The sequence below is a fragment of the Macrobrachium rosenbergii genome, chromosome 21 (assembly GCF_040412425.1).
Source record: "Macrobrachium rosenbergii isolate ZJJX-2024 chromosome 21, ASM4041242v1, whole genome shotgun sequence".
NCBI lineage: Eukaryota > Metazoa > Arthropoda > Malacostraca > Decapoda > Palaemonidae > Macrobrachium > Macrobrachium rosenbergii.
The window spans coordinates 14,204,890-14,217,389 of record NC_089761.1 but is presented as its reverse complement, the minus strand read 5'-3'; the positions used below and the strand labels follow the sequence as shown (position 1 = coordinate 14,217,389).

Below are 12,500 nucleotides of genomic sequence, written 5' to 3'. Positions count from 1 at the left end.
TCCAGGAAAAAATCATTCCAATTACTCCAGAGTTTTTTAGATTTCACTTTCTTTCAGACAATATATTTTATTATATTACAGGAATAATAACTGAATATAATTAATTCCATTGCAAGGGTTTCATAAATTGTACATATTTATTAGGAAGGACATACCTTCACAGTAAAAAACTGAGAATGGTAAACACACATACGTGTGTGTGTGTGTGTGTGTGTGTGGCTTGGATACATACTGCAATGCTGCAAATATAGACATGCATCCAGATGAAGACAGCAGATAAACCATGTCTCCATCGATGCTTCTGTAAACTTGCCCAGACTCAGTGCTTATGACGTTTTTACACAAATATCTAAAATAAAGCAGGTTTTACAGATCTCTCTCTCTCTCTCTCTCTCTCTCTCTCTCTCTCTCTCCTCCTTTACCGCTATTTAACACACGATTCGAAATATCTACACAAGAACGCATACTGCTCACTTCATGAACCCAAAAACAACACGTAGTGACAGTGCAACGGTTCGGGAGGAAGAGAAACTAAATAAATTTTAAATAAATCAAAATATTAGAACACGTTTCAAGATAATTCAATGTAACTCCCTCGGGTGAGATATAACAAATACAACTTCAATTCCAGTCATGCAAATGAACCACGTAGGTTTCGGGACAACAAAAACAAACATCATATGCGGCATAAGCTGCAGCCTCTCTCTCTCTCTCTCTCTCTCTCTCTCTCTCTCTCTCTCTTTGATAGATGCTAACCAGGAACCACTTACATTTAACTTGGTTTTGTGTATATGCCCAAGACAGCAGCCACAATCAGTCAAATAAAGGGATGCAAACAATCATCATTTTATCGAAACCTCGGGAAATATCCCCCCCGCCACCACCACCCTCGACTTGTGTCTGGAAATTTCTGCGCGCTTTTGTATATAGAGCATGAAGAACCGTCGGGGATGAGCCTCTAGGGGTAGGGGAGTGAAGGGAGAGAGGGATATGGGAAGGGGGTGGAGAGGGAGGGGGGGAAGGGGAGGCCACGAACTGTATGACTCAACATTCGCTGGCTGCGGCCATGCGAGATATATAAGACAGGCGCACTGCAGGTACACACATTCACGTACACTCACACTTGCTGGCGTGTGTACACACGTACACAGAAACACACATGGATAAACACGTTGTCTGTGCATGAGTCAGTTACTCTCTCTCTAACTCTCACTCTCTCTCTCTCTCTCTCTCTCTCTCTCTCTCTCTCTCTCTCTCTCTCTCAACTAAAATTCCGTTAAATTGTGGTCCACTAAGGGAAGACGATAACCCCACCGTAATGTAGACGTGTGTGAGAGAGAGAGAGAGAGAGAGAGAGAGAGAGAGAGAGAGAGAGAGAGAGAGAGAGAGAGAGATTAAAAATCCTTTCACGTTAATACTCAGTCCTAATATAATACTGAAATATTATACTGTAAAGTCGATACCCCTAATGGGAAAAAGTAATACATTCTCTCTCTCTCTCTCTCTCTCTCTCTCTCTCTCTCTCTCTCTCTCTCTCTCTCTCTCTCTCTCTCTCTCTCTCATAAATATTCCCTTCCACAGGTATGATGCCTCCGCCATGTATTCTGACACATACGAGATCACGAAAATGGGGGAACACGAAGGATGAAAAGTCAGGTAGTGGGGCGGGAATGATGAAAGGGGGAGGAGGGTGGGATGGAAGAGGAAGAGGGGGGGAAGGGCGGAGGAAGAGGGAGGGGGAAGAGTATGGGTGGTACGAACATAAAAAATGAAAATGGAGGAATACGTTTACTCAGCTTAAAGTGCATCAACCTAGTCCGAATTTTTTTTCCAATATGCCATTAATGCAATATTCCCTGACATTCACCTGAATGATAGTACTTTAATCTCTCTCTCTCTCTCTCTCTCTCTCTCTCTCTCTCTCTCTCTCTCAACTAACACAGCTCTTCCTTGGGCGAGTCGGTAGAGTTGTGGCCTTGCACTCGTTAGGCCCGAGTTCGACTCTCCGGCCGGTTAATGAAGATTTAGAGGAATTTATTTCTGGTGATAGAAATTCATTTCTCGCTATAATGTGGTTCGGATTCCACGATAAGCTGCAGGTCCCGTTGCTAAGTGACCAATTGGTTCTTAGCCACGTTAAATAAGTCTAATCCTTCGAGCCAGCCCTAGGAGAGCTGTTAATCAGCTCAGTGGTCTGGTAAAACTAGGGTATACTTAACTTTTCTCAACTAACATTCGGTAAATTGTGATCCATAAAAGGAAAACGAGAATCCAACAGTATTAAAAAGAAAAGATTTTCCAATGTAGAGAGAGAGAGAGAGAGAGAGAGAGAGAGAGAGAGAGAGAGAGAGAGAGAGAGAGAGAATAAAAATCCTTTCACGTTAATGTTCAATCCCTAATCCCTAATACAATATCCTTATCACAATTGTACCGTCAAGTCGAGACTCCTTATGGGGGAAAAGCAATACAACCTCTCTCTCTCTCTCTCTCTCTCTCTCTCTCTCTCTCTCTCTCTCTCTCTCTCTCTCTCTCTCCCCACTGAAAATCTGTAATGGCGCCAGTAGGCCGAGACAAAGAACAATAATTACAAATCTAAATTCATTATCTCTCGCAGTCGGATTCGAAATCAAGGAATCTCTGGCAAGAGGCCCGAGTGAGATTGAGCAGTTCCTTCCAGACAAATGACGTAATCAACAATAGAGGCATTTTTTAATGAGCATCGTCAGGCGGAAGCTTTGGAAATGGCAGCGTAATAATAATCCACGTGACTGGATGAGTAAGGTTTCCGTTTTAGGTAAAGAAAATAAATAAAAAATAGAGAGAGAGAGAGAGAGAGAGAGAGAGAGAGAGAGAGAGAGAGAGAAAATGCAAGAGAAATAGAGAAATGAAGAGAGAGAGAGAGAGCAAGGAAATAGAAAATGAATAAAAGAGAGAGAGAGAGAGAGAGAGAGAGAGAAGGGGGAGCAAGGAAATAGGAAATTGATCGACAAAAGAGTTATATAGATAAAAGATATATGAAATTAATCGACAACGTAAAACCTACGTCAATAACAGCTGTAGCTGTAGCACATCTACGTGTATCTGTCTTTTATAAATAAATTCCCGTATACCTTCACAGCAAGGTAAATCAGCTCAGTGAAAAATAGGTACATATCTCTGAAACAAGTGTTCAACATGATGTCACAGAGAGAGAGAGAGAGAGAGAGAGAGAGAGAGAGAGAATAAGAAACAAAATCAATTTAACGTCACTTCATGAATCTTTCCTGACAGAAATTAACTTATATAAAATAAACACCATTCATTCAACAATTTAGCAATGTAATTTTTCTCTGGAGGAGTTTACAAATTTAGCCTGTAACTAAAATAAGCATCAAAGATGATTATGATTCGATATAAATGTTGACCTCCGGAACGATAAACTTGGACCTTTTGTAAACATGCGTCCGTTTTCAACATTGCCGTCTCCTTGGTTCCGACATTTCTTTTTTTATCATATTTCCATATGGTCCCATCTCTCCAACCCTTACTCTTCTACATTTTATGTCTGCATTGTTTAACTGAATAAAAACCTCCCATTATGATAGCAAATGATAAAAGCTAAAGAGTTCGAGTACCTTAACCAGAAAAGCAAATGAGTCTTATGCAAGGTCTGCAATCATTTCTACGTATTTGGCTATATACATGAGATGAAGAATATACTGCATATTGTTAAACTTACCCAAAATCATAAGTATACACACCCACATACACACACACACACACACGCATACACACATATACATAATTGCATTCAGTACACACACACACGCATGCACACATATACATAATTGCATTCAGTACTAAGTGTAGATTATGTCAACCAAACGTTCACACATAGACATTAAACGGAGGCGGACAGGAATACTCTTGATTAGTCATTTGATTGCATGTTTATTCCCAACGTTTCATAATCCATGATTACATCATGTTCTAGAATTCATTGACAATAAAAATTACTGCAAAGGCAAAGTCAGAACATAAAAAATGACAATCGACGAAACTTTTACACAAAGGACACCGAGGAACAGGTAAAAACAGAGAAATTAATTAAAACAAATAGAATATATAAAGACAAGTAAAAAAAAATTATATTTAAAATATTTATGTTTTAAAACACACTAATGTGATTTTAAATTTTAGTGTTTTTAAAACATAAATATTTTAAATATAATTTTTTTACTAGTCTTTATATATTCTATTTGTTTTAATTAATTTCTGTATTTTACCTGTTTTGTCCTTTTGTAAAAGACTTTAAGTCGATTGTCATTTTTATGTTCTGACTTTGCTTTGCATAATTTTTCTGTAATTTTTATTGTCAATGTTTTTTGTTTTTTAATTCTAGATGTCTGTAAACATTGGTATATATATATATATATATATATATATATATATATATATATATATATATATATATATATATATATATATATATATATATATATATATATATAATGAACGTTTGTTGATGTAAGTAGATTGCAAACGTTCATATATATATATATATATATATATATATATATATATATATATATATATATATATATATATATATATAGAATATAATGAACGTTTGGTTGATGCAAACGCTTAATACAGAATGGAATTAGGAAAACCTAATACAAACACAGACAACTATTCTAATTATATTTGCTTTGATTCAGTTTTTCAAATTTTATCAAAAACAAACATTACCGAACTTAGAGCGCACTTGCCACCCCCACCACCCAACTCCCTCCACTCGATAGTGACAGTTGATGCAAGATCCATTTTAATCTACTAAGTCCAACAGCCTAGAACAGATATGTCACGGTCTTATAGCAAGTCTCTGTCTAAATGGAAAAGCTTTTAATACGACAAGAGTAACTGGCTGACAGCTTCTTGTCGCCGCGACAACGCCACTTTAATACTATGATGAATGTTCAGCTTTGGATCTGCAACGGCAAGAGTTAGGACGGGAAACGTTAGTCACTGGCGAAAAAAACCAAAGAGTGCAAATGGCAACAGCGGAAGACCCGTAGGGTAAAAATGAAAAATGGAGAAATGAAGGTGACAGCCAGGAAGCCGGGAGCAAAAGAGACTTAGTTTTTCGTTCTCTCTCTCTCTCTCTCTCTCTCTCTCTCTCTCTCTCTCTCTCTCTCTCTGTGTGGAATTCTAAACCCTCTGCACGCAATTTCCCTCCCGTCACTCAGGCTTAAACTCAGGCTTATTTAGAGAGAGAGAGAGAGAGAGAGAGAGAGAGAGAGAGAGAGAGAGAGAGAGAGAGAGAGACGAATGAATGAATTAAATTTTCACGAATAAGTCGACAATCTAGTATATATATAAAATATATGTGTGTGTGTCTGTGCGCTAGCGCGCGCACGCGTGTGTGGAGAGAGAGAGAGAGAGAGAGAGAGAGAGAGAGAGAGAGAGAGAGAGAGAGAGAGAGAGCAATAAACGATAAGTCAGTTTTCCAACCACAAAAGTTTAAATTCCAGTGCATATATGTATATGAACGTTTAGGTATAAGCACATACACATGTACGTACATTAATATACGTATGTATTTATGTACAGTATATATGTATAGCACGAAGCCACGAGTCTCATGCAACAAACAACGTTGGACACGACTTCAGTTCCCATAAGGAGAACTAATTACTTTAATTGGGTGGAAGCTCTTGCAGGTGGCAAGGAGGGACAGGTCCTTAGAGTGCCGAGCAATATTGCAAGGCACGGGATGTTAAAACTCCTCGCTGGGCTCTATACCATGTGCCCTTTGAAAACTGCGCGACATGAATCTAATATAATTGATGCTGTAATTACCTTTCCATGTACTGCAGCAAAGTGGATTAGGTATCTTAATTCAGTTCGATTTCCAATACGTAGCGATAATAAAGAAAACATATATATATATATATATATATATATATATATATATATATATATATATATGTGTGTGTGTGTGTGTGTGTGTAAATATATATATATATATATATATATATATATATATATATATATATATATATATATATATATATATATATATATATATATATATATATATATTATATATATATATATATATGATATATATAATATACATATATATATATATGAATAAAAATATAAATATATAAGTATAAATATTGTATGTGTATATATATATATATATATATATATATATATATATATATAATTATATATATATATATATATATATATATATATATATAAACACACACACACAGAGAGAGAGAGAGAGAGAGAGAGAGAGTTTAATATGAGTGTAGTTTACCTTAAGATATGAATAAATCATCTCATGAAACTGAAGGACACCGAACTATATCTGCCACGAGCAAAAATGCCTTAACCATTCTTGCCGATAATTTAAATTATCATAGATCCAATTGTTCCGATACCTCAAATTGTAGAAGGCATCCAACATGGAAACAGCAGTTACTCATAAAACGACTATATTTATCTGATATAAAGATAGAAAAGAATATAAAGGGTATATAAAGATGATTATCCTAAAAGCGACTGGATGTATAAACATGAAGTACAATATCCACAACTTTCCAGCACCACCGTCGCGTGGGAACCACACCAACCGTTCAATGTTTTTCGAAGCATAAACCAACCTTTCATTTTTCGTCGTATATATGAAATTCCGTTTCCAAGCTTCATGTTCCTAGGGCTTGACATTTTGTCCAAGGTTTTCTTTTAGGATTTTTAATCCTTTTCAAGCTTCTCCTTTCAAAGTTTGTTTCTTTTCAAAGCTTTTTTTCTTTGAAACGCTTGAAATTTCTGATCAAGCTTTATCTGTCGGGGATTTATTTTGGTTCAGATCTTCTCCTGAAAGCTTCATTCTTCGTCATCAAACTTCTCCTCCCAAAGGCTTCAAGTTATAATTCAAACATTTTCCTTCCGAAGTTGATTCATGTTCACAAGGCTTACACTGCAGAGGCTTCAAACTCCAACTAGGCTTAACCTCTGTTGAAGGTTCCCTTATCAAAATCCTGATTTGGTTGGAAGCTTTTCCTCCCAAAACCTTTCTTCCCGTTCAGCGTTCTTTCCTGGAGCTCCTAATCCCCTCACGATTTTTCCAAAGATCTTCTGTAAATCTCGGGCACTCCTCTCCCTCATACCCAAATATCTCCTTTCCAAAGTTTTCCTCATATCTCAAGCTTCCTTTCCAAATTCTTTCCTCCACCTCAATCTTACTTCCCGAAAGCATCCGTCCACCTGAAGTTTCCCTTTCTAAAGCAACCGCCCACCAAATGTTTTCCTTTTTAAAGAACTACATCATACCTCAAGATTTCATTCCGAAAGCTTTCTTTCCTCTCAAGATTTTTTTCCAAAAAGCTTTCTATCATCTCAAGCTTTCTTTCCAAAAGCTCTCCACCCTCTCAAGTTTTTTTCCAAAAACCTTTCTATCCTCTGCAGCTTTCTTTCCAAAAAGCTTTCTATCCCCTCAAGCTCTTTTTTCAAGGCCTCACTATCCTCTCAAGTTTTCTTTCCAAAAGCTTTCTATCCTCTCAAGCTTTCTTTCCAAAAAGCTTTTTACTCTCTCAAGCACTCAATCCAAAAGCTTTTTACCCTCTCAAGCTCTCAATCCAAAAGCTTTTCTACCCTCTCAAGCTTTCTTTCCAAAAGCTACCTCTCAAACTTTCTTTCCAAAAGCTTTCTACCCAATCAATCTTTCTTTTAAAAAGCTTTCATCCTCTCGAGCTTTCTTTCCAAAGCTTTCTATCAAGCTTTCTTTCCAAAAGTTTTCTATCCTTTCAAGCGTTCTTTCCAAAAGCTTTCTACCTTCTCAAACTTTCTTTCCAAGAGCTTGCTACCCTCTCAAGATTTCTTTCCAAAAGCTTTCTATCCTCTTGAGATTTCTTTACAAAAGCTTTCTACCTTCTCAAGATTTCTTTCCAAAAGCTTTCTACCCTCCCAAGTTTTCTTTCCAAGAGCTTTCTACCCACTCAAGCTTTCTTTCCAGAAGCTTTCTATCTTCTCAAGCTTTCTTCCCAAAAGCTTTCTATCCTCTCAAGATTTCTCTCCAAACGCTTTCTTCCCTCTCAAGCTTTCTTTCCAAAGGCTTTCTACCCTCTCAAGCTTTCTTTCCAAAGGCTTTCTCCCCTCTCAAGATTTCTTTCCAAAAGTTTTCTATCCTTTCATGCTTTCTTTCCAAAAGCTTTCTATGCTCTCAAGCTTTCTTTCCAAAAAGCTTTTTACCCTCTCAAGCTCTCAATCCAAAAGCTTTTCTACCCTCTCATGCTTTCTTTCCAAAAGCTTTCTACCCTATCAATCTTTCTTTTCAAAAGCTTTCATCCTCTCGAGCTTTCTTTCCAAAGCATTCTATCAAGCTTTCTTTCCAAAAGTTTTCTATCCTTTCAAGCATTCTTTCCAAAAGCTTTCTACCTTCTCAAATTTCTTTCCAAGAGCTTGCTACCCTCTCAAGATTTCTTTCCAAAAGCTTTCTATCCTCTTGAGATTTCTTTACAAAACCTTTCTGCCTTCTCAAGCTTTCTTTCCAAAGGCTTTCTACCCTCTCAAGCTTTCTTTCCAAAGGCTTTCTCCCCTCTCAAGATTTCTTTCCAAAAGTTTTCTATCCTCTCGTCTTTCTTTCCAAGAGCTTTCTACCCTCTCAAGCTTTATTTCCAAAAGCTTTCTATCCTTTCATGCTTTCTTTCCAAAAGCTTTCTATCCCCTCAAGATTTCTTTCCATAAGCTTTCTACCCTCTCAAGCTTTCTTTCCAAAAGCTTTCTATCCTCTCAAGCTTTCTTTCGAAAAACTTTCTATCCTCTCAAGTTTTCTTTCCAAGAGCTTTCTACCCTCTCAAGCTTTCTTACCAAAAGCTTTCTATCCTCTCAAGCTTTCTTTCCAAAAGCTTTCTATCCCCTCAAGATTTCTTTCCATAAGCTTTCTATCCTCTCAAGCTTTCTTTCCAAAAGCTTTCTATCCTCTCAAGCTTTCTTTCGAAAAACTTTCTATCCTCTCAAGCTTTCTTTCCTAGAGCTTTCGACCCTCTCAAGCTTTCTTTCCAAAAGCTTTCTATCCTCTCAAGCTTTCTTTCCTAGAGCTTTCGACCCTCTCAAGCTTTCTTTCATAAAGCTGCCACATGACTCGAGCGTTTCCTCCGCAGAGCTTCCTCAATGCCTTGAAAATTCCTTTCCAAAAGGCCCCTTCCACATCGAGCTTTCCTTCCACCTCAACCTTTTCTCTTCGAAAGCTCAAAGCCCGCTTGAAGTTTCCATTAAAAAGTCTTTCCTATCCTCCCTGCCACCCAAGCCGGCAGATTCTGCCAGGAAATATCAATAACGCCGCTCTAGATTATCCGAGCATGAAGGCAATAAAACACTGAAATTGCCTGCAGGGCACGAGCCATTTTTTTTTTGGTTATATGCTCAATGATTACGGGTATGCAAAGCAGATGGAAATGTGTAATTTTATATTAGAAATATAGGTGCATACAAAAAATTATTCATGACATGGAAGAACATCCTCTAGAATTCATAAGTGTTGAATTTACACACACACACACACACACACACACACACACATATATATATATATATATATATATATATATATATATATATATATATATATATATATATACATACACACACATATATATATGTGTGTGTGTGTACAGTACAGTATGTATGTATATACACATGTATATATATGTATGTATATTCATTATATAAATATATGCACTTATTGCCACATATCAATCAGAAAAACTTTATAAACAGTACACATACAATTTGTTTAATATCTTTATATTTACAAATAAATAGACAAACACAGCCAAGTGCCTTCAAAACTAACTCAAGATAAATACTGCATTTAAAAAACATTGAGTAACCGGCAAAACCCAGTCCAAGACAAACGCGAAGGTCAGAGGGCTGTCGCTCTCCACCTGGATCATCCCCGGTTTCCAGTCAGACAGCGACAGAACAGCGCGGAGAACGGAAATGATTTCATCCCGTAATACGGCATTGGGTGGAATCGAAAGTTACGGCAGGACGATTATGTGACAGATGGAGGCGGCGATGGAAGGGCCTCGTCAATTAACCAGCGGGTTGCAAGGTCACGGACCCCCCTTTAGGGACGTGACGTCACGCTTTCATTCCCAACTTTTTAAGGGCCCCGTGGCGTCATCAAGAATCCAGCTGTAACGGCGGAAGGAGCGATCTTTATCTTCCACCAGGGACCACCTGAGGGTGATGACATTTTTAGGTCTAATCCAAGGCACTCCCTCTTTGATTAAACTTGCCCTAGGACGAGCGCTCTCTCTCTCTCTCTCTCTCTCTCTCTCTCTCTCTCTCTCTCTCTCTCTCTCTCAAGTCCAGCTGTTATATTACACACATGAATTTAGTCATAGTAAAACGCCATGTTCCCAAAGGCCGACAGTTCTCAATTCTTTCAAGGAGTTTACGTAACCTGAGCCTAAAATGAGTCTGTCACAAGATCACACTCTTGGGGGTCATTTGTAGCAATGATTGATAGCCTCGGTAAGGCCGCCGTTCCTAATTTCATAGCGGGTGACCAGCCAGCCACCCACACATCCCCCAAAACCCCAGCAGACGATATCCTCACATAGCATTTACTTTCACGTATGAATGGTCAAAAACCTGATCTCAGTGATCCTACATTAGAACTTTTGTTGTCATGTGAGGGGTCACAACTGTAACAGCAATCTCTCTGTGGTGTAAATAATTCTTTTCTCATGCTGGTCCACTGGTATAGTGGTTAGAGTCGTGGCATGCCGCTCGGATGTCGCGGGTTCGCGTCTCCCCGAGGGCGATGAAAAATCACTGGCTCTGTATCATGATCAGTTACTACTGAGAGTTTGGGGTCTGCGGTGGGGGGCTGAAACCAACATTCTCTAGGAGCTTGAATTTCAAGTCAATGGCACCAGTATGCTTGCTCCAAGTAAATAGGTTTCATCTACTGAAATAATGATTAATAATAATGCGAGAATTCACGTGATGTAATACTGTATGTTAGTAATAACAAAATCAAATTTATCTTCCCTTTAGAGTGTTATCATTACATCACTAATCGCCAAGTGGAACTGTTATTCTCATTCAAAGATTAACAAGAAGATTCATTACAAACATAAGCTTTTCCACTCAAGTGAATGACCTGAGTAGGTGTTCTTCACATTCCATTGGCAAGTGCAGATGTCTATGGCCTCTAAATCCAAGCCTTTGGAGACTGATGAAACGGCTAATAAGTTTTTGTAAATGGCATCGTGTCCTTCTAACGACATTTCTCAGTTTCCTCTTGCTCCAGATATGATCAAGTTCTCCCTTTCTTTTTGCTCAGAATATGATCAAAGGAAATAGCTAGGCAATACATACCTACAATAGTTATACTATCTCTCCTCTCTCTCTCTCTCTCTCTCTCTCTCTCTCTCTCTCTCTCTCTCTCTCTCTCTATTACACACACATATATATATATATATATATATATATATATATATATATATATATATATATATATATATATATATATATATATATATATATATATATATATATATATATATATATATATATATATAATACAAGCATCAAACTGTAAAATCTCTCTCTCTCTCTCTCTCTCTCTCTCTCTCTCTCTCTCTCTCTGTGTGTGTGTGTGTGTGTGTGTGTGCCTCACACATAAACAATCATTGACAACCATTTCCACCTGGTCATTTTCTCTCACATAAACACATACTGGACATGAAAGAAGCCGACGAAAACACGTGTGGTTCAATCGATCCGAGTATGAACTAAAACAAAGGGCACATGTGCCATCTCCCGGAAACTCCCAAAACCTGCGCTTTCCCAGTGGGATCAGCGTTTAGGCAGAGTCATCAGATAAAAAAGAAAAGAACAGAAAAACATTAGGGGATTTACTTTAATGACAAGTCAGCTTTCTTGATTAAAAGTTCCTTTTAATTATAGCACTGTACCTGGCATGAGGGCTTTGCCGAGTGGGAGGCTGCTGTGTGTATGTTATTAACAGCCATTATCTCATTAACTTATGACTCATGCCAAATACATACAGCGGCTTTAGGTGTAGCAAAACTGTGCTTCGTCATCATGTTTCGACAATTCAGTTATGTTTGTTAGTTCGGGTGATCTGCCGTCAGAAAAAATATGGTAAATACAAAATCTGTATTGATTTCAAAGATGAAATCACTATCCTGAATCCTATCTGCCTGTTCTAGTACACAAAGAAGCAAAAACATATCGAAGTTCAGAGCTACACAGAAAGGATCAATCACCAGAGAAAAAAAAAATTCTGCTGACAGAAAGAATCTTTTGAAAAGTTTGGAATTCGGCCGTCGACCTCTCTTGGTGAGAAAAGCAAAGGTATATGAATGTAGCTCCCATACAGCATTATCGTACGAATGCTTCCAAAATACATATGCACTCTATTTAAGTGTTAGCTGTTTTGACAAAAAGAAAAAGGGAGAAAGTTT

The 12,500-nt window shown here is 37.7% G+C and overlaps 1 protein-coding gene across 4 annotated transcripts in view; it reads right to left on the bottom strand.

Moving 5' to 3' along the window:
- LOC136849695 (kinesin heavy chain-like) overlaps nt 1-12,500 on the bottom strand; it is a 446,857-nt gene that overhangs the window by 402,985 nt on the left and 31,372 nt on the right. The window lies entirely within an intron of this gene.